Source organism: Phaenicophaeus curvirostris, chromosome 1 (genome assembly GCF_032191515.1).
Source record: "Phaenicophaeus curvirostris isolate KB17595 chromosome 1, BPBGC_Pcur_1.0, whole genome shotgun sequence".
Lineage (NCBI taxonomy): Eukaryota > Metazoa > Chordata > Aves > Cuculiformes > Cuculidae > Phaenicophaeus > Phaenicophaeus curvirostris.
In genome coordinates this window covers 75,056,518-75,074,759 of record NC_091392.1, presented here as the reverse complement: position 1 = coordinate 75,074,759, position 18,242 = coordinate 75,056,518, and the positions used below count along the sequence as shown (strand labels likewise).

General features: G+C 38.7%; 1 protein-coding gene across 9 annotated transcripts in view; it reads left to right on the top strand.

The window, feature by feature from the left end:
• The window catches only part of SHISAL1 (shisa like 1), a 188,204-nt gene that overhangs the window by 129,043 nt on the left and 40,919 nt on the right, over positions 1–18,242 (top strand). Inside the window, exon 1 of one of the 9 annotated variants that reach the window (XM_069865127.1) lies at positions 17,390–17,929. The exons of the other annotated variants lie outside the window; for them this stretch is intronic. The gene's annotated coding sequence lies outside the window, so the exon portion shown is untranslated. Of the gene's footprint in view, positions 1–17,389; positions 17,930–18,242 lie in introns of those variants that run through there. 9 annotated transcript variants of the gene reach the window in all.

Genomic DNA, 18,242 nt, shown 5'->3' with positions numbered 1-18,242 from the left:
TACTGTGTTCACTTCTGGGCCCCTCACCACCAGAAGGATGTTGAGGCTCTGGAACGAGTCCAGAGAAGAGCAACAAAGCTGGTGAAGGGGCTGGAGAACAGGCCTTATGAGGAGCGGCTAAGAGAGCTGGGGTTGTTTAGCCTGGAGAAGAGGAGGCTGAGCGGTGACCTCATTGCTCTCTACAACTACGTGAAAGGAGGTTGTAGAGAGGAGGGTGCTGGCCTCTTCTCCCAAGTGACAGGGGACAGGACAAGAGGGAATGGCCTCAAGCTCCGCCAGGGGAGGTTTAGGCTAGACGTTAGGAAAAAATTCTTTACAGAAATGGTCATTGGGCACTGGAACAGGCTGCCCAAGGAGGTGGTTGATTCACCTTCCCTGGAGGTGTTTAAGGCACGGGTGGATGAGGTGCTGAGGGATATGGTTTAGTGTTTGATAGGAACGGTTGGACTCGATGATCCGGTGGGTCTCTTCCAACCTGGTTATTCTGTGATTCTGTGAAAATACAGAACCACTTGCGGCTGTTAAAAGTAGCACACTTTCAAATTGAATCAGGTTTGTAACAGTGGAGAATATATTAATGTTTGCACCAGTAGTTATTTTCTGTTGTAAAAATTACTGAGTTTTCTGATGAGGAACAGCTTTCTTTAATTATCTGATTACTTTTTTTAGAGTAAGAAAATTCTGAAGGGTTGAAGGTATAAAAGTGTAATGGGTAACTTTAGAATGTGTTTATTTTCTCATAGCATTGAGCCAATGGAAAATAAACATTTTGTCTTCATAAGAATGAACAATCTGAACAATGTTTTTGCATGACAGAACAATATGTATTATACAGAATATACACAGACTTATTTTCAATAATACATTTTATTAAAAGCAAAGAAGCTTTACTCTGGCTCCTCATATTAAAAATAGGTGTTGTAAATATATGTGGTACACTATAAATACTTGTAAGGTTCATCATTTTTTTTTCTTAGGGTATAACAAACCTTTCAAGAATGCTTTTCATTTTCCACCTACAAAGGCGAATTGAAATATGATGCAAGGTGGATAAAGAAGTAGCAGGCTAATTAGATGTCACAATGTAGCGTTGACAGGTTGATAAATCCATTACAGTGCAAATGCTTTTGCTGTAGTGCCCACTTTGTATCTGCTTGTAATAAAACCAAGTTACTTTTAGCCTTCTCACATTGCATTCTCTGTCTTAAATACACAGACATGCACATACATTTTTCTTTATCTACCTCTTCTCATGCTTTGCCAGAAACTTCCTTCTGTGCTGTAAGACCTCCATTTCTAGCCAGAGACATGTTGTAGGATGCCCCAGTGTTCAAGGGGTTGGTGTTTTCATGTACCATGCATGTCTTGGCTAGCTCCCTATTCTGTTTTCTGTTGTACAATGGGAAGGCAGACTGGAGAAAAGATGGATAATTGGAATGTTTTTCCCCTGTTATGAGACCAAGACAGAAGTTTTCACTAATATTCCTGGTGGTACTGATACTTGCTGTATGCAGGTGGTTTCAGAGACCCGCTTACATGCTCATACGCTGAGTAAGGCTGAATTCAGTTGGCTCTTGTGATCCTCCACCTGTAAACAAACAACAAAATCCAAACACCTCCTTCAGGTTAACTGCCAGCATTTTAAAGAACTGATTTGCTCTGAAACCTTGTATATGTACTTCTGTAGGAGATCTGCCTTTTAATTAGTAATATTTGCTTTCAAAATACATAGTGATCACTTTGTTCCCACAGAGAATTTGAAAATGTCTGCAAGTAGTCACATCAATGTGACTACCTTCATTTTTAAATTATTTTAATTGGAAATGCTTTGCTAGCCCTTCACGTGGATATTTTTCTGAACTGGCTGTATTATACTGTTGCAATTGAGGCAGTGCTTTTAACAACAGCTTGTTTCAAGTTCGTTGAGTGGATATCCCCACAGGTCTTTACTAAAGTACATCTATTTGTCTTGCATTGCACACGTTTAGCAGTCAGAGGTTTTCAGTTCAGAGGTCTATGGACTGCTATCACACACGTTGCTGCTCTGGCTTTTCTCATTACTTATTGGGTTGTAAACATTGTCATATTTATCTTCATTCCTAACCAGTTTTCTTTTCTGATTACTTCAACAAACAATGCCTTCTGAATTTCTATCTGGCTTCTATTTGAAGATCCCAGGTGTTTTTCTACTAGATAAACAAATAGCCTTATTTTTTCATATGTGTCAGCAATTCTTAGAAGTGGGCTTGTTTAAATATTTACCTTTATTAATTATCAAATGACTGTGCCCTGCAAGGAAGCAAACTGTGATGTTTAAGTTCTGGTTGCTACCTCTTGACTTCCCTGAAGAGGATTATCACTTCTTCGGATAAACTTTAATCTCATCTCTGAGGATGTTTTGCAATAGTCTTCATTTGAAGATCCCCTTCTTGACAAGGTTATGACATTGGAAGGCAGTTACAGTGCAGATGCCAGGCCTGGTTATGAATCTTTCTCTGAAGGATTAGGTGGAATGTAGAGCCCAGAGTCTCGCAATTTCAAGCTGCAAGTCTGATTAACTATGAAGTGTTTTTTCATAAATTCTTTTTTAATCAGTGCTGTACTTCAAGGTGAGTTTTCTTTTTGGACTGAGAGAGATTTCTGTAAGTTAGAGTGGCTTTCTTAATTATTGTTTATCACCTTCTAATATGAGGAAGATGATGAATTGTGTGACTTGCTTTGGAAATTCATGTGTTCCAAATCGCCTTCAAAAGCTGCTATGCTTAGAGCTTATGAGCAAGGTGAAATTTTTGTTTAGCATTTTCAGTATACAGTTGAGGTAAAAACAGTGGGGGGGAGATGACCCAAAAGCATCCTGCAAGAGTAAACAGCAGTTTGCTAGAAGTATGTCAGATTAAGAACAAGGCCTCCATTAAACTGACTTTTTTGTGCTTCAGTAGATGGTGTTTCTTATTGATAGGGTTTCTGAACTACTGTGATATATCTTTTTAAAGAAAACACAGTTTTTAAGTTATGTAAATAACTGATCTAAAACATTTTGAAAGCATTTTCTTACTTCAAATTAATTTATGTTTCAATACTTTCTCATTTTCTAAGTGCATCTTTGAAATAAGCGTTGTGATCCAAGCCTCATTAAAAGAAAGTTCTAGCTTCCTAATCAAGGACTCTTGAGTTTCTCCCATATTTCTCACACAACAAATGATACAAAACTTTCTCCAGAGAGTACTGAAAAGATTGAAACTGTTTATTGGAAAGTGAGATTCAGGCTTTCTTATCCTTTTAACTGATTAAAACATGAAGATTCAGGCTAAGAAAGGTAAGGATTTTTTTAAAGAGAGAGTAGGACAACAAGGAGAATACTGAGTAACAGATGACCTTTGCTGACCAAAGCAATAAGTTTAATAGTTTAGAAGACTGTTGATTACCAAGGAAGCAGAGGAATGGCCTGTTGACTTTGATTTTTGGCTATAAAAGATCGTGTATCGATGAACTTAGAGATGATGGGGAGATGGAGGAGGATTTTAGAGGCAACTAGGACACAGAATAAAATTCAGGGAACCAAAGGATTCTTCTGAAATTATCTGGTCATTTCTATTCCCACCATTTTGGCTGGAGGGACTTAATCATGATTTAAGCAGCTGAAAGTGGGAGAAGATGGGAAGGAAGGCTTGTAGGAAGGCTGGAATTCAGATTTGGAACCTGCAGCTGAAGTGAGCTAATCCTAAATATAGAAAGCTCCTCTGCTCTTCACAGACTTCATTAGATTAAGTTCAAGTACATTTGAATTCTAAGGATTTCATAATTCAGTATACATTTGATTGTATGACTTCATCCATACTGATAAATATATTGCGTAGTGGGCATCAAAAGTCTTATGATTAGTGAAAAGAAAATCACTGCAGAATGAGTATCTGAGATGGCTGCTGAAAGAATTATATTTTTATTAGACAAGAGGATAGAACAAAATTGTTTGATATGATGTTTGAGAACTGACCTTGAAAATGCATTGGGACACTAGGATTAAAGTAACACTTCCCTTATAAAATTTGCATGCATATTGGGCCCCCAGCCTTAGAAACTCTGTAGCATTAGCTTTTTTCTTGTTGTATGTCTTACGATCGATTTTCTTTGTTCACTACTCAAGCAAAATGGCTGAAACTATTATATGATAAAAAATTGACATATAAGAAATGTAACTAATTTCATTTTGCTTAAGTTCCCAAAAGAAGGGGTCATTGAGACCAGCCTGTGGAAATAATTACTTGTGCCAGTAAGGGATTCTTTACCTAGACCTTGATGAGGTAATGCATACAATGTGGCATTACTGCAGAGAGGAAATGCAGTTAGTCAGCCAGAATTTCCAGAAACAAAGCACCTCATTTTTTAAATGATTCTTGGTATTTAAAACTCTACCTTCTTATTTCACGTCTTTAACGTGTCCAAGTTGTGTCCTGTTCCTCACTCTGAGTGTGGATTCTAACGTATCTAAGCCAGTGTTCTGAAAGGGTGGTTTAAAGTAATATTGATGTGCTTGTATCTTTTCATCACACTCTTTCAATAAATTGAGGTGTATATTTAATTATGCACACATTAAATAATTCTTTTAAGTTCTCTTGGTCAGAGACTTTGTAGGAGTATTTCAGAGATACAATGGCTAGCCTCTACTTAATATCAGAAGGTTGAATGTTAGGCTTCTGGCTGCCACTTTCCAACTTTATTAGTACTGAAGGCGTGGTCTTGGACTTGTTCAGTTAACAATTGGACTTTATAATCGTAAGGTTGTCTTTTTCAAGCTACATGATTCTATGATTCCAATCTATGACTTAAAATTTAACCATTACTAAATAAGGTACAGTGGAACTACCTACCCATGCTCTATTTTATATGTAAACATTATGAAAATTATTGAAACATCAAGTGAGTTTATATTCGTATAGGTTTAGTATATATTCTTATAGGTTATATTCTTATATGTTATCTATTCTTATAGATCAGGGTTTTTTCTTTTTCTTTTTTTTTTTTTTTTAACCTGGTATTTTTCAGAGACACATGGCATTTTTAATCAGTGCTTCCTGTTTGTCTCCACTTGCCTTTGGTTATCATTTGTTTAGACTCTAAACTGCCTGGGAAAAACAATAGACTGCATGACTGCAATACTGCTTGCTAATGATATCTTTGTTGTGTGATATACATGATGAATGCCATATTTCTGTCCTTACCTATGAATTATTTGGAGTTGATCTGTTCTGTTGATGATCTATATACTGGTCTGCAACGTAAAGATTAAATTAACATCACTGTCAGAAGAACCATTTCAGAAAGTTTTGTCAGATGGAACTATTGGGTGCTGCAACTGGAAGACAAGTAGTGGAGTGTTACTACAGATGTGAGCCGATCCTGTTGACTTCAAGGCAAAATGGTCACTGACTTCAATAAAGCCGATATTTTACCCTGAGACTAAATTCTAAGTTGGCAAAAGAGCTAATCCAAACTCTATGGTAAAGTTACTTGGCACAAGATGCAGAAATAAATGCCCTTCTCTATGTAGAGGAAACTTATACAGCATAAACCAATTCAGCTGAATAAAAATGCATAGCTGGGTCATGCTTATTTTATGCATGACTGTGCATTTCCCATCTGCAAGTTATAAGGTGCTTACTGTTAGTGCACGTTGAGGTAAGCTGGGATTTAGAAGGATGCTGAAACTAGATATAATACTGGCTTCAGAAAAATGGGTAGATGGTTTTTTTGCAATGCTTTTGTTTCCCACTCTAGACCACAATTGTCAGCTCAGGGGCTGATACATTCACAAGGGTGGCAGATAGTTTCTCAGTCAGTTGTTTTGTAGTCATGAGCCTCTGTTCAGGGTCATTTGCTGTTGATTGGGATGTGGGGTAATTGTTCTACAGTCTCCAGTATACAATGTGAACCCATCAACTTCCCACCAGGCTTGCAAATGTATCAAGCAAAGGTGAAGTTGTGTTTCAAGTGTAGTTGACAGCAAAACATTATTCCAGTAGTAACGTAATTTTGCACCCAGCTAAATCCAATGGAACTGCCTCATGATCGAAACCCAAGTATATTCATCAGTCTTCATAACAGCATGCAGTGCAGTCATATTCTCAAAGCATTTAGGTTTTGCCTTTTAACTTCACTGTTTAAAAGATAAAAACTAATCATTGTCAATATTGGAGTTTCTCAACATAGTAAACTGCTCTGATAACTTTGCAGAGGGAAGCGTATATATAGGTCACGTGCAATCAGTGCCAGCTTTGTGCTGGAATGGCACAGAACACCATGCCAGACCTGTTTCAGACCTGATCCTGTCTATATGTAAGGCCTTCTTTCCAGCATCTCTCCCACAAAACTTGTTCTCTGTATATTGCTGTAATTATAGACATAAAAATGGCAAGTGTCTCAGGTGGAAGCCATTTATTAGGTACACGGCTGTATGAAGCCAAGTACTGTGTTGCTGTCAGTGGCTCATGACTGTTTCACAGGTTCTATTTTAGCACTTGGAACACTAAGGAGTACACTTTGCGTGTATGACATATGCCTGCCCACTGACCATATACAAATAAATACTAAACAAAGGAAGTCACTTCTGAATGAATTGTGGTTTCAATCTGTAATTAATGCTTCTGGCATTCCTGTGTTTTTATTTAACTCAGCTGGGTTCAGTGGAGGGAGGGTGTTCAATGCTTGAGCTACGTGAGGTCAAGAAACAGGATGTCTGTTGAATTCTATATGTCTTTTCAAGTAATTTCTCTCACATCCACTTCTGTGCACAGAAACAAATCTGCAGAAAACTCAAGCTGGATATAATATAAGCACTTTTTATATCCTGTAAAAGAAAGGACATGAAACAAAGGCTGGAGTCTCTGTCACCACCAGTAACACAGCTTTATTTTACTTCGTTTTTCATTTCCAAAAATGCATGCTTAAAAAAAATTTTAAAAAAAGAAAAACAAGATAATTTGTTGAAAGCCACTTTTCTGTTGCTCTGCATGCCTTTTTTTCCTTCTGCTTGGCAACCTCCACACCTGCTGTTCTGACTACTAAAAATTGTCCTTTCTTTTGTCCTGTAAGTATTCGTGCCTAAGAGGAGAGAACAAAGGATTCACTAGCACTTTTCTTGTTTCTGCTGCCTTGTATCTTTTAAAAAGAAGTTCTTGTTAACAGTTCAGTGTTCTTGGGGCTCCAAAATATAGGGTTTTTTTTAATTAGGATGGCTGTGAGCTAGGATGGTTGCAGTATCATAGGCATGTATTACTCTTAAAACCAGCTTTTTAATGTATTCTTTTAGTGTATAACAGTGAAAAACAGCATTTTCTGCTGCAGTGTAGGGTTGATATGTTTAATTGGATTGAGGCAAAATAAGAGGTGAAAGGAAGTTCTCCCATCTTCTACCATACTATTTCTCTCTCTAGCATTTGTTGGTTCAAGGCTCCCAGACAGTTTCCTCTTTCCTGAACTGGTACAGTGACAGCTCCTTATCCTATTCTAGTCTGCTTTAAGAACAGCCTTAATATGTGATGCAACTGAGAAATTTCAATATGTGAAATATTTGAATATACCATCACAGATGTTTTAAGGAGGAAAGCCAGTACTTTCTCAGCTTACTCTGGTGGGTGTTTTTCATCATTATCTTTAATAAGAGTGTAAGCAAAATTTGACCAAAATGTTTTCTGCAATCCAAAGTAATTTTCCTCTTAAGGGAACACTGATGGTTAGATTCTGATTTCAAAACTGAAAAAGTCTTGCCCTTTGAACAAATTCATAAAAAAACCAACCTATCCCAGAAACATCACCACCACCACCACACATGGACACAGTAGGTTAAGTGCAGAATTTTGCAAGTTCAGCCTAGGTGACTACCTGGGCCATTTTATTTCTCATAAGCCTTGTTGCTGCCAGCCCAAAGGGTATATCAACACTTCTCTGTAGTATAAAGACAACTGAGCTGATTCTGACTGAACTAACTCAAATAGTGGGAACAACCTATATTTCTTCACAGGGTAGACAAGCCTACATACAAGTCTGCAGTAGGACAGCTTTCAGTTCATTTTTATAACTAGCTTGCACTGCACATTGAGATGTTTTCCTTAAGAAAGTTGGAGTAATATTGCAAAAATACTTGTAGCACAGACCCATCTGTGTCAGATAAGCTACACGTTGTACTTTCCTCATAAGGAAAGAAAAAAAAAAAAGAGGTATTTTTGCTAGTTTAACTACAACTGGCAGCTTCTTCCAGCACTGCTATATTAATCAGGTGTTGTGCCCTTTCCTGACTTAGCTAACTATGCCAGCAAAATTAGCCGGTTTTCCCATTTCAGTGTGTCCTGAGTTTAAAATGTGTTAAATACCATAGTGACATTTTTAGAAAGCCTTTTAGGAAACACTAGCTCTAGTGCTGTAGGACAGGGCATGCTTAAAATAATAACTTTGCAAGGATTGATGTCTAGTGCTCAGCCAGCATTAAAGTACAACTTGGTATCCATACAGGGGCTTGGAATGTTTCATTAGATTGTAAGGGAATGAAGTAATAATTTGTATTTGTAAAAGGAAACATCTTTTCTAAAGTTGATGGAAAGAGGAAAAAAAAAAGTATTCATGAGGATTTCAAATTGCTTTGAATTTGAAATGTTTAAATGTCTTTTGTTTTTCCCCTGAGTCCACTTTAACTGTTGCTTAGCTTACTCCTCATTTTTTTTACTTTTAAGCAAAATCGTTTCTTTAAACTGTTTTACTAACCCAAAGTTATGGAAGGTTAGAAACCAATCTCTTTAGATACAGGTAATGATTAACAATGTTCAAGAATGTGAGAATGAAATAAAATTTAGATGTCAACAACCTTTTCACAGTAAAGTTTGTTTTCCAGGAGAGGCCATTCTGAAAAGAAAAGGTGGTGAAAGTGTTCACTATATGTAGTTCTCAATTTCTGTATACATGCAGCTGACAACATATTGGTGAAGCCAAAAATTTACTCCCACTTATTTTTTCACTAGATAAATTGTTGATATATTACTTTTTTTTTTCAAATGGATGTTAAAATACATTATCCAGGTTTACTGCCGTGTTTATAGATACACATATTCTCAGGTTTTAGAGCTATGCTGTAATACAGAGATGAGTGATATTTGTCTCTATTAGATCTGGGAGATTTTTAAAACGTGCCTGTTCTAAAGCCTGTAATCTTGCTTTCATAACTTCTTTTATTTTTCAATAACATTTTTAAAATTACATGGACAAACTTTTCCCAATAAACTAGTAGAATTTACGTTATTAATTAAAGACTTGGAAATCATAATATTTTAAATTAAAGTACATTTCTTCTGGTCCTATACTGAAAGTATTTCTAAAACACAAGCATAAATTTCCCTAGAGAAGAGCTTTGCATTTCTTAAAAGCTGAAATGTTAAGTAAACAATAGAGATTTGTAATCACTTAAAAATTAATCCTATCCTGCTCTCAAGCTCTCTTTTACAGTTTTGCGGTAACTTTCTGTTTCCTTATCATTCTTGCATCATGGGAGACAAAGAGCATTCATAATTTCAGAGTCAAAATTCAGTTGTTTCATATTACTTCGTTGCATGAATAGACCAGACTCAAGAGTTTCATCTTACTAGATTTATTTATTAATTCATTAATAAAGCAGTTGTTTCAGCTCACACACATAGCTAATCTTAGAAGTTGATAGCACAAAATCACTCTGGTGCTTTGTTTGACTCAATAATCGAGGCATACATCTGAACTCAGTTTAGTTCATTAAAAATAAGGATTCTGGGTGACTACAAGAAGTCTTTGTCAGCTGCCTACACTCAGGCTGATACATACAAATGAGAATATTTCTGTCTCTTAACAAAACCAAATGGTGTTTAGAGTATTAGGAAGGAATTTTGCTTGTAAGAAGTGAGAAAGTTGGCACTAACTTGTAGCTGAAGTTAGTTATCAGTGTCAGCAAATCATCACAGCTACAGCTGTTATTTTTACATTGCTGACTGTCTCCCCAAATTAATTAAGGTATTGTCCCCCAAAATGAAATTTAACCTATACACTGAATGGCCAGTTGTATAGAATCATAGAATAACCAGGTTGGAAGAGACCTACCAGATCATCGAGTCCAACCATTCCTATCAAACACTAAAACATGCCCCTCAGCACCTCGTCCACCCGTGCCTTAAACACCTCCAGGGAAGGTGAATCAACCACCTCCCTGGGCAGCCTGTTCCAGTGCCCAATGATCCTTTCTGTGAAGAATTTTTTCTTAATGTCCAGCCTAAACTTCCCGTGATGGAGCTTGAGACCATTCCCTCTTGTCCTGTCCCCCGTCACTTGGGAGAAGAGGCCAGCACCCTCCTTTCTACAACCTCCTTTCAGGTAGTTTTAGAAAGCAAAGAGGTCTCCCCTCAGCCTCCTCTTCTCCAGGCTAAACAACCCCAGCTCTCTCAGCCTCTCCTCCTAAGGCCTGTTCTCCAGCCCCTTCACCAGCTTTGTTGCTCTTCTCTGGACTCGTTCCAGGGCCTCAACATCCTTCTTCTGGTGAGGGGCCCAGAACTGAACACAGTATTCAAGGAGCGGTCTCACCAGTGCCGAGTACAGACGGAGAATAACCTCCCTGGACCTGCTGGTCACACCGTTTCTGATACAAGCCAAGATGCCATTGGCCTTCTTGGCCACCTGGGCACACTGCTGACTCATGTTCAGTCAGCTGTCAACCAACACACCCAGGTCCCTCTCCTCCAGGCAGCTTTCTAGACAGACTTCTCCTTGTCTGTAGCACTGCATAGGGTTGTTGTGCCCCAAGTGCAGGACCTGGCATTTGGCCTTGTTAAACCTCATGCCATTTGACTCAGCTCAGCAGTCCAGCCTGTCCAGATCCCTTTGCAGGGCTTCTCTACCCTCCAGCAGATCCACACTTCCACCCAGCTTAGTGTCATCCGCAAACTTGCTAAGGGTGCACTCGATGCCTTCATCCAGGTCATTGATGAAGACATTGAACAGGGCTGGACCCAGCACTGAGCCCTGGGGAACCCCACTTGTCACTGGCCTCCAGCTGGATTTCACACCATTTCCCACCACTCTCTGGGCCCGGCCATCCAACCAGTTTTCAACCCAGGAGAGTGTGCGCCTGTCCAGGCCAGAGGCTGCCAGTTTCTGAAGCAGAATGCTGTGAGAAACTGTGTCAAAGGCTTTACTGAAGTCCAGGAAGACCACATCCACAGCCTTTCCCTCATCCAGCAGCCAAGTCACTTTGTCATAGAAGGCGATCAGGTTTGTTTGGCAAGACCTGCTTTTTGTGAACCCATGTTGACTGGGCCTGATCACCCGGTTCTCTTGCATGTGCTTCATGATAGCACTCAAGATCACCTGTTCCATGACTTTCCCTGGCACTGAGGTCAGACTGACAGGCCTGTAGTTTTCTGGGTTCTCCCTGCGACTCTTCTTGTAGATGGGCACAACATCAGCCAGCTTCCAGTCCAGTGGAAAACAATCAACAAGTGGAGAACAAGCAACAATCTAAAATTTTCTGACCTTCATCAGCAATAAATCCAGTAAATCAAATATTTACCCTTCCAAATCCAAATACATATTGAATCGCACCAAGAAATTGATTAGCCAAGGTTTGTTTACACTACAGCTACGTTCTAGTAATATCTTTAATATATTTAGTATTTCTACAGAGACAGTGAGGAATTTCATGGTCAAAAAAGATTTTATGTTATCTTAGTGAGGTTCTCATCAGTTACATTTTGTGATTAAAAGATCTGAATGTACAATTGATTCTCTAAAATTTGTTCTCTTATAATAAAGGAATGCTTTAAATTCTGTATCAGATTCTAATACACAATGTACTGCATAGTGAGATAGGAACTGCATAATGATTTCCAACTTGCATGTGTATGATGTTTGTGTCAGGATGTAGGTGTAGGACAGGTCATGATGGCTGACTAAATATGTTAGTGAAAAGGGAAAGGGGTAAAAGGCCGGAGATTAATGAGCATCTTTGACAGTTGACAGCTGTAGTGTGTACGGGTTTCTTGGCCTTGTCCTAATAATAACAGCTATAGACTGCTTGAAGTTCACAAGATATTCTTCAGGCTGTTTTTAATAGCTTTTACTTTTAAGACTCATGCATGTTGTCTTTTCATAACTAGAAAATAGCTGGGAAAAAATAATAAACATATGGGGTAAAATAAAATAAAGCAGTTTTCCTATTCAGAGGTTATTTGAATCATTTAAAGTAGGACAACTGTCAACTAAAAGCTAGTATCTGTTTTTCATAAACATTTTCCTGAGGTTTTTGTAGTGTAAAACCAAATTTTCTTAATAAGCTAGTTTTCTTTCATGCCAGTTACATTGCTGCCTTCTTAACAAGACAGTAATTTCATTGTAATTGTGTTCATGAAGTCATATTAGGTACATTTTTTAAGCCTCTCTTAATGTGTGAAGTTAGCAGAGCAGGACTTCGAGTTAGATTTGGATTACAGCTTTCCCTTTTCCATCTAAATTTAAACAGCTTTCTCAAACGTTGTAATTGTCTTAGCCATGTTATTCTTGCCACAATACAACCAGTGGTGTTTATTGTTTTCAGGTGAGCAAGTAGGTTGACAGGAGGCCATTTCTCTGCTGGTGATCCCCGTTGTCCCAACAATGTAGGAAGTGCAGCTAAGCTAATATGTGTCTGAGATTAGAGGAGGTGTTTTCCAGGAGGAGTCTGGAGAATAAGAGATTATTGCCATCTGAGCTTTTCTAGGTATGTAATCGTAACTGTGAAAGATGACTGTGTCCCAAGAGAATTGAGGAAGAAGTGGAAGGAAGTCCATTACTGCAGCTGCTCCTGTGGTGATTCCCCATGGCCAGGTCACTGGTACTTACTAAGACTGGAATGCCTGCTGGACATTAATGTGAGAAGAGGGAGTCATCCTTAATTATGTTGCATGTGGTAGTATGCTTTTACCTCTATGGTTGTGTCTGTATGTAGATGTACCTGTCTTGGTATAACAGTGATATTACTATGTGTCTTTTGATTAACTGTGAGAATTAGCAGAAGCTCTGTAGCTCTCTGTACTTTTTTAGCACTGTAATTTTATTTTCCTTGGAAGAGTTGGCTGTTATTAGGGTATTTATTAGGAACTTCTAAGTTATATACACAACCTTGCCATGAAGTGTAGAGATGGAGTCAAAAGGAGGTATAGGAGGTAGAGGAGGTAGATTTTATTATACAGAAGGATTGTAAGAAGTGGCACTTGTTAGACTAAGGAATGGCTGAGTGAAGATTTGATAGCACTTTTTACATGTATTAAAAACTGATGGAAAGTGAGGTATAACCAACGATTCTGCAGGTAAATCATTCTCTATCCCCACTGGGGAGTGGTTCAACATGAATCAAAGCCAAGGAGCTGGAAGTTAGACATAGGAAAACGTTTCTAGCCATGAGGTTAGAAAAACATCATCTTCCAACAGTCCTGGAAGATTGAGGAAGTCCCACTGGACTGGAGGCTGGCTGATGTTGTGCCCATCTACAAGAAGGGTCGCAGGGAGGACCCAGAAAACTACAGGCCTGTCAGTCAGACCTCAGTGCCAGGGAAAGTCGTGGAACAGGTGATCTTGAGTGCTATCATGAAGCACATGCAAGAGAACCGGGTGATCAGGCCCAGTCAACATGGGTTCACAAAAAGCAGGTCTTGCCAAACAAACCTGATCGCCTTCTATGACAAAGTGACTTGGCTGCTGGATGAGGGAAAGGCTGTGGATGTGCTCTTCCTGGACTTCAGTAAAGCCTTTGACACAGTTTCTCACAGCATTCTGCTTCAGAAACTGTCAGCCTCTGGCCTGGACAGGCGCACACTCTCCTGGGTTGAAAACTGGTTGGATGGCCAGGCCCAGAGAGTGGTGGGAAATGGTGTGAAATCCAGCTGGAGGCCAGTGACAAGTGGGGTTCCCCAGGGCTCGGTGCTGGGTCCAGCCCTGTTCAATGTCTTCATCAATGACCTGGATGAAGGCATCGAGTGCACCCTTAGCAAGTTTGCAGATGACACTAAGCTGGGTGGAAGTGTGGATCTGCTGGAGGGTAGGAAGGCTCTGCAAAGGGATCTGAACAGGCTGGACCGCTGGGCAGAGTCCAATGGCATGAGTTTTAACAAGGCCAAATGCCAGGTCCTGCACTTGGGGCACAACAACCCTACACAGTGCTACAGACAAGGAGAAGTCTGTCTAGAAAGGTGCCTGGAGGAGAGGGACCTGGGTGTGTTGGTTGACAGCCAACTGAACATGAGCCAGCAGTGTGCCCAGGTGGCCAAGAAGGCCAATGGCATCTTGGCTTGTATCAGAAATGGTGTGACCAGCAGGTCCAGGGAGGTTATCCTCCCTCTGTACTCGGCACTGGTGAGACCGCTCCTCGAATACTGTGTTCAGTTCTGGGCCTCTCACCGGAAGAAGGATGTTGAAGCCCTGGAGCGAGTCCAGAGAAGAGCAACAAAGCTGGTGAAGGGGCTGGAGAACAAGTCTTACAAGGAGCGGCTGAGAGGAGAGCTGGGGTTGTTTAGCCTGGAGAAGAGGAGGCTGAGGGGAGACCTCATTGCTCTCTACAACTACGTGAAAGGAGGTTGTAGAGAGGAGGGTGCTGGCCTCTTCTCCCAAGTGACGGGGGACAGGACAAGAGGGAATGGCCTCAAGCTCCGCCAGGGGAGATTTAGGCTGGACATTAGGAAAAAATTCTTCACAGAAAGGGTCATTGGGCACTGGAACAGGCTGCCCAAGGAGGTGGTTGATTCACCTTCCCTGGAGGTGTTTAAGGCATGGGTGGACGAGGTGCTGAGGGGCATGGTTTAGTGTTTGATAGGAATGGTTGGACTCAATGATCCGGTGGGTCTCTTCCAACCTGGTTATTCTATGATTCTATGAACACTGGAAGGGAATCGCCAGTGAAGGCTGGAAAACCCCTCTGATGATGGAGATTCTGTGAGCCTTTACTGAGGATGGTTTAGATGTCCTTGATCCTATGACAGGAGGGTGGATTAAGTAATCTGTTAAATTGCCTTATATTCTATTATTCTGTACAGAGGGCTAACTTGTGAGGCAGTGCTGAAGTATTTAATAAATTCTCATACTAGTTCCTTTTGTTCTTTCTAGTAACCAAAAACAAAAAGGCAAAGTCTGCAGTGTTTCTCAAATATCTCTTCTAAACATAGCATTTCTTTTCATTTAAAGTGAGAGGAAAATAATTTCTATATAAAAGTCTTGCCACATGAAATAGTTATTTCTCTTGGAATCTTTTCTTTCCAATGATTCACTGATTTTATTCAAGAAAAGACAGCTGGATAAAACCATAAGGATTACCAAAGCAATGTATGTAGCAGCAGAGAAAGAGCTAAAATATCACGGTGTGTAAGTAAAAAGTAAAATCTGGTATAACAACCTGATGCATGTACCTGAAGTCCATGGTGAGAAGGGAGGCTGAAGGCGAATAAGTTGATTTTATGTAGTGGTGGTGAGATTGCAAGTTACAGTGTAATTGCAGGCTTTTATTTGGCAGAAACAAAACCCCACCCACTTATTGTGTCTGTTAATGCCTTGATTAAGTTGTTAATGTTCTTGATTGTACCATCACAGCAACTTCCCTTTGACGTTGCTCTCTTTGAATTTTGCAGCATATTCTGCAGAAGAAAACAAAAATCTTAGCATAATCTGGGAAAAAGTTGAACCTGTGAAAAGAGATAACAAAATACTTAAAAAAACAGGAATAAGACCATTTAATCTATTTCATAGCAGAAAGGTTAACATACAGAGTTAAAAACTGTGATTCCTGAATAATTTCTTTAGTCTACTTTGTGATGTAGCTGCAGAGATACTTGTGATTGCTAGCAAAAGGGAAGAGATAATGTGAAGCCAGGAACCCTGAAGGATATGGAAAAGGAAGAGCATTCTCCTTCCCACCACGGTGACCACGGATAAGCTTAAATTAGTTCATTAAAAATTAAAATTAGACCATCCTTCTAATCACTGATTTACAGAACTAGAAAGAAAATCTAATCTCTTAGCCTCCAGACCCTCTAATTTTATTTAAACAAAACAGAAAAAAAAAAAGAAATTACAACAAAACTGCCTTTTCTCTTTCCTTCAAATGCAATTCTCTTATTTTTAAAGTGCCCTGTTGGTCTTGACTAATAATCATAATTAAAAAAATTATTCAGCCAGATCACTGCTAATTACCTTGTTTCTACCTTCTTTATTCTGTGTCCTGTCATAGGAAGTATTCCTACATAGGAAGTATTTTGTACAATCTAGGCAATTTCTTTTAGCACGCCACCTGTTCTCCTGCCCATTTCTTCTCCCCAGCTGATTGAGCTCTAATAGCTCAGAAATATCCTCATGATACATACTGCACTAAATATGACTGCTTCAGTTGGACAACAGATGTATAAAAAGCCCTTCAGAATGGTCAAATACTGAATTATTAGTTGTATCTCTGTCCTCCTAAAAATAGTCATATTTAGTTAAATGATCACTGAATCAGTAGCTGTAAAATTAGAGTATTTCCTTGTCATCACAAATATGTATACATGTACACAGATTCTGTGACTGTCCTGGTCTTTGATGTGTGACTCTTGTGTTCTAGTCTCTCCCTCTGATCTTCCTAGCTGGCACTTAACAAACATCACAAGAGTTGGATCAAAATGCCAGTTTCATTGTTGCCAGTTCTACTGGACATGACTGAATAGGTCTTCCCCTCCCTGAAAATCTTCTCAATGTCCACATACAGTACTGACTAAAAATTACCAATCAAGTTGCATTTACTCAGTTACTAGCAAGACTGTACTTTTCAAAAAAACATGCATCTTGTTTCCAGTCTGAGTTATTCTTCTGTAACCGATATCCTATATTGTTTGGGTTTTTTTTTTATCATTCTCACCGCCTTGTCAAATTGCATGCTACTAAGTGTGATATTTTACAGGAAACTGCTATATTGTTACTACCTTTAGGCTACCTTCATCAAGGATAGCACTGAGAGAAATAAAATTTTCTTTGCCATAGGGCTACAGTGATACGCATTAGTCATAGTACTCTTCTTGATTATTTATTAATTGGATTCTGTATTAACCATTCCATTAACTTTCTCACACATCACACTCACAAGCTTGTAATTACCTGGTTTATCTCATTTACTTCTAAAAATATCCTTAGGTTTCTTAGGTTTCTTCAGGTCCTGTGAAAGATGCCATAGTTTCTCCAAGACACTGGAAAATGTCCCCCAGGCAGTTCTTCTATAATAACTGGATACATATTACCCATAACTGCAAATAACAAATTATGAACCTTAGTATCAAATAATTAATGTCATCCTAAATTGTTCTTGGTATGGAAATATTTAATAGTCTCAGCTATACCAAACACCTGTCTTCCCAGAGACCTAATGATAGTGCTTATTGATCTCTTTTTAATTAACTGTTACTAAAGCCAAGATTTCCCTCTAGTAATGAATTGCTATCAGAATTCCTGAGCTTTGGTTTACTCAGGGAAAAATCTTATTCTTTGTTCCTAACAATATTGGCAATATCTTGTTCTTTGTATCTGCTTTTCTTGATGAAAATCCTACATTCTTAACTTCTGGATTATAGTCAGTATTACATTTTTTTATGCAATTCTAACATTAAGTCTGCTTAGTGTTTTAGTTAATATTATATTCCTTTTGAAAAAAAGGTGGCAGCTTTTTCAAATAGGATTGATGCTTAGAGAAATATTCTTCAATAGCATTCATAGTCTTTTGCACTTTTTTATTCATGGTGTTACATTTTTAATTGTTTTCCCCTTGGAAGAACAGACTTATTTTAAAGCTACAAATCGATTATTTGGATATTAATCATGCTTGCAGATAACAGTTTAAATTATCATGAATTCATGATCAAAAGTTGCCACTGATTTTTAGGTTTGTGATATTATTTTTTTTTTCTATTTTCCAATGTGACTCCTTACAGAATCTACTTGTGCCAGATATGGTGTTTTCTGTTATTTAGACACAAAAGATTTCTCAACACTTTATAGATAGCACTGTGTCTCCTCTCCTGTTCCCATATATATTTCACAGAATTTAATTATTCATGATCATGTTGATTTTCACCCCCTCCCCTTTTATTATATGCAGACACTATTGTCTTGGGATTTTAATTTGATGCAGTAGATTCTAGTAGATTCTAGAATCTACTAGCTCTGATTCTAATGAGAAGACTTTTTTTAAATGT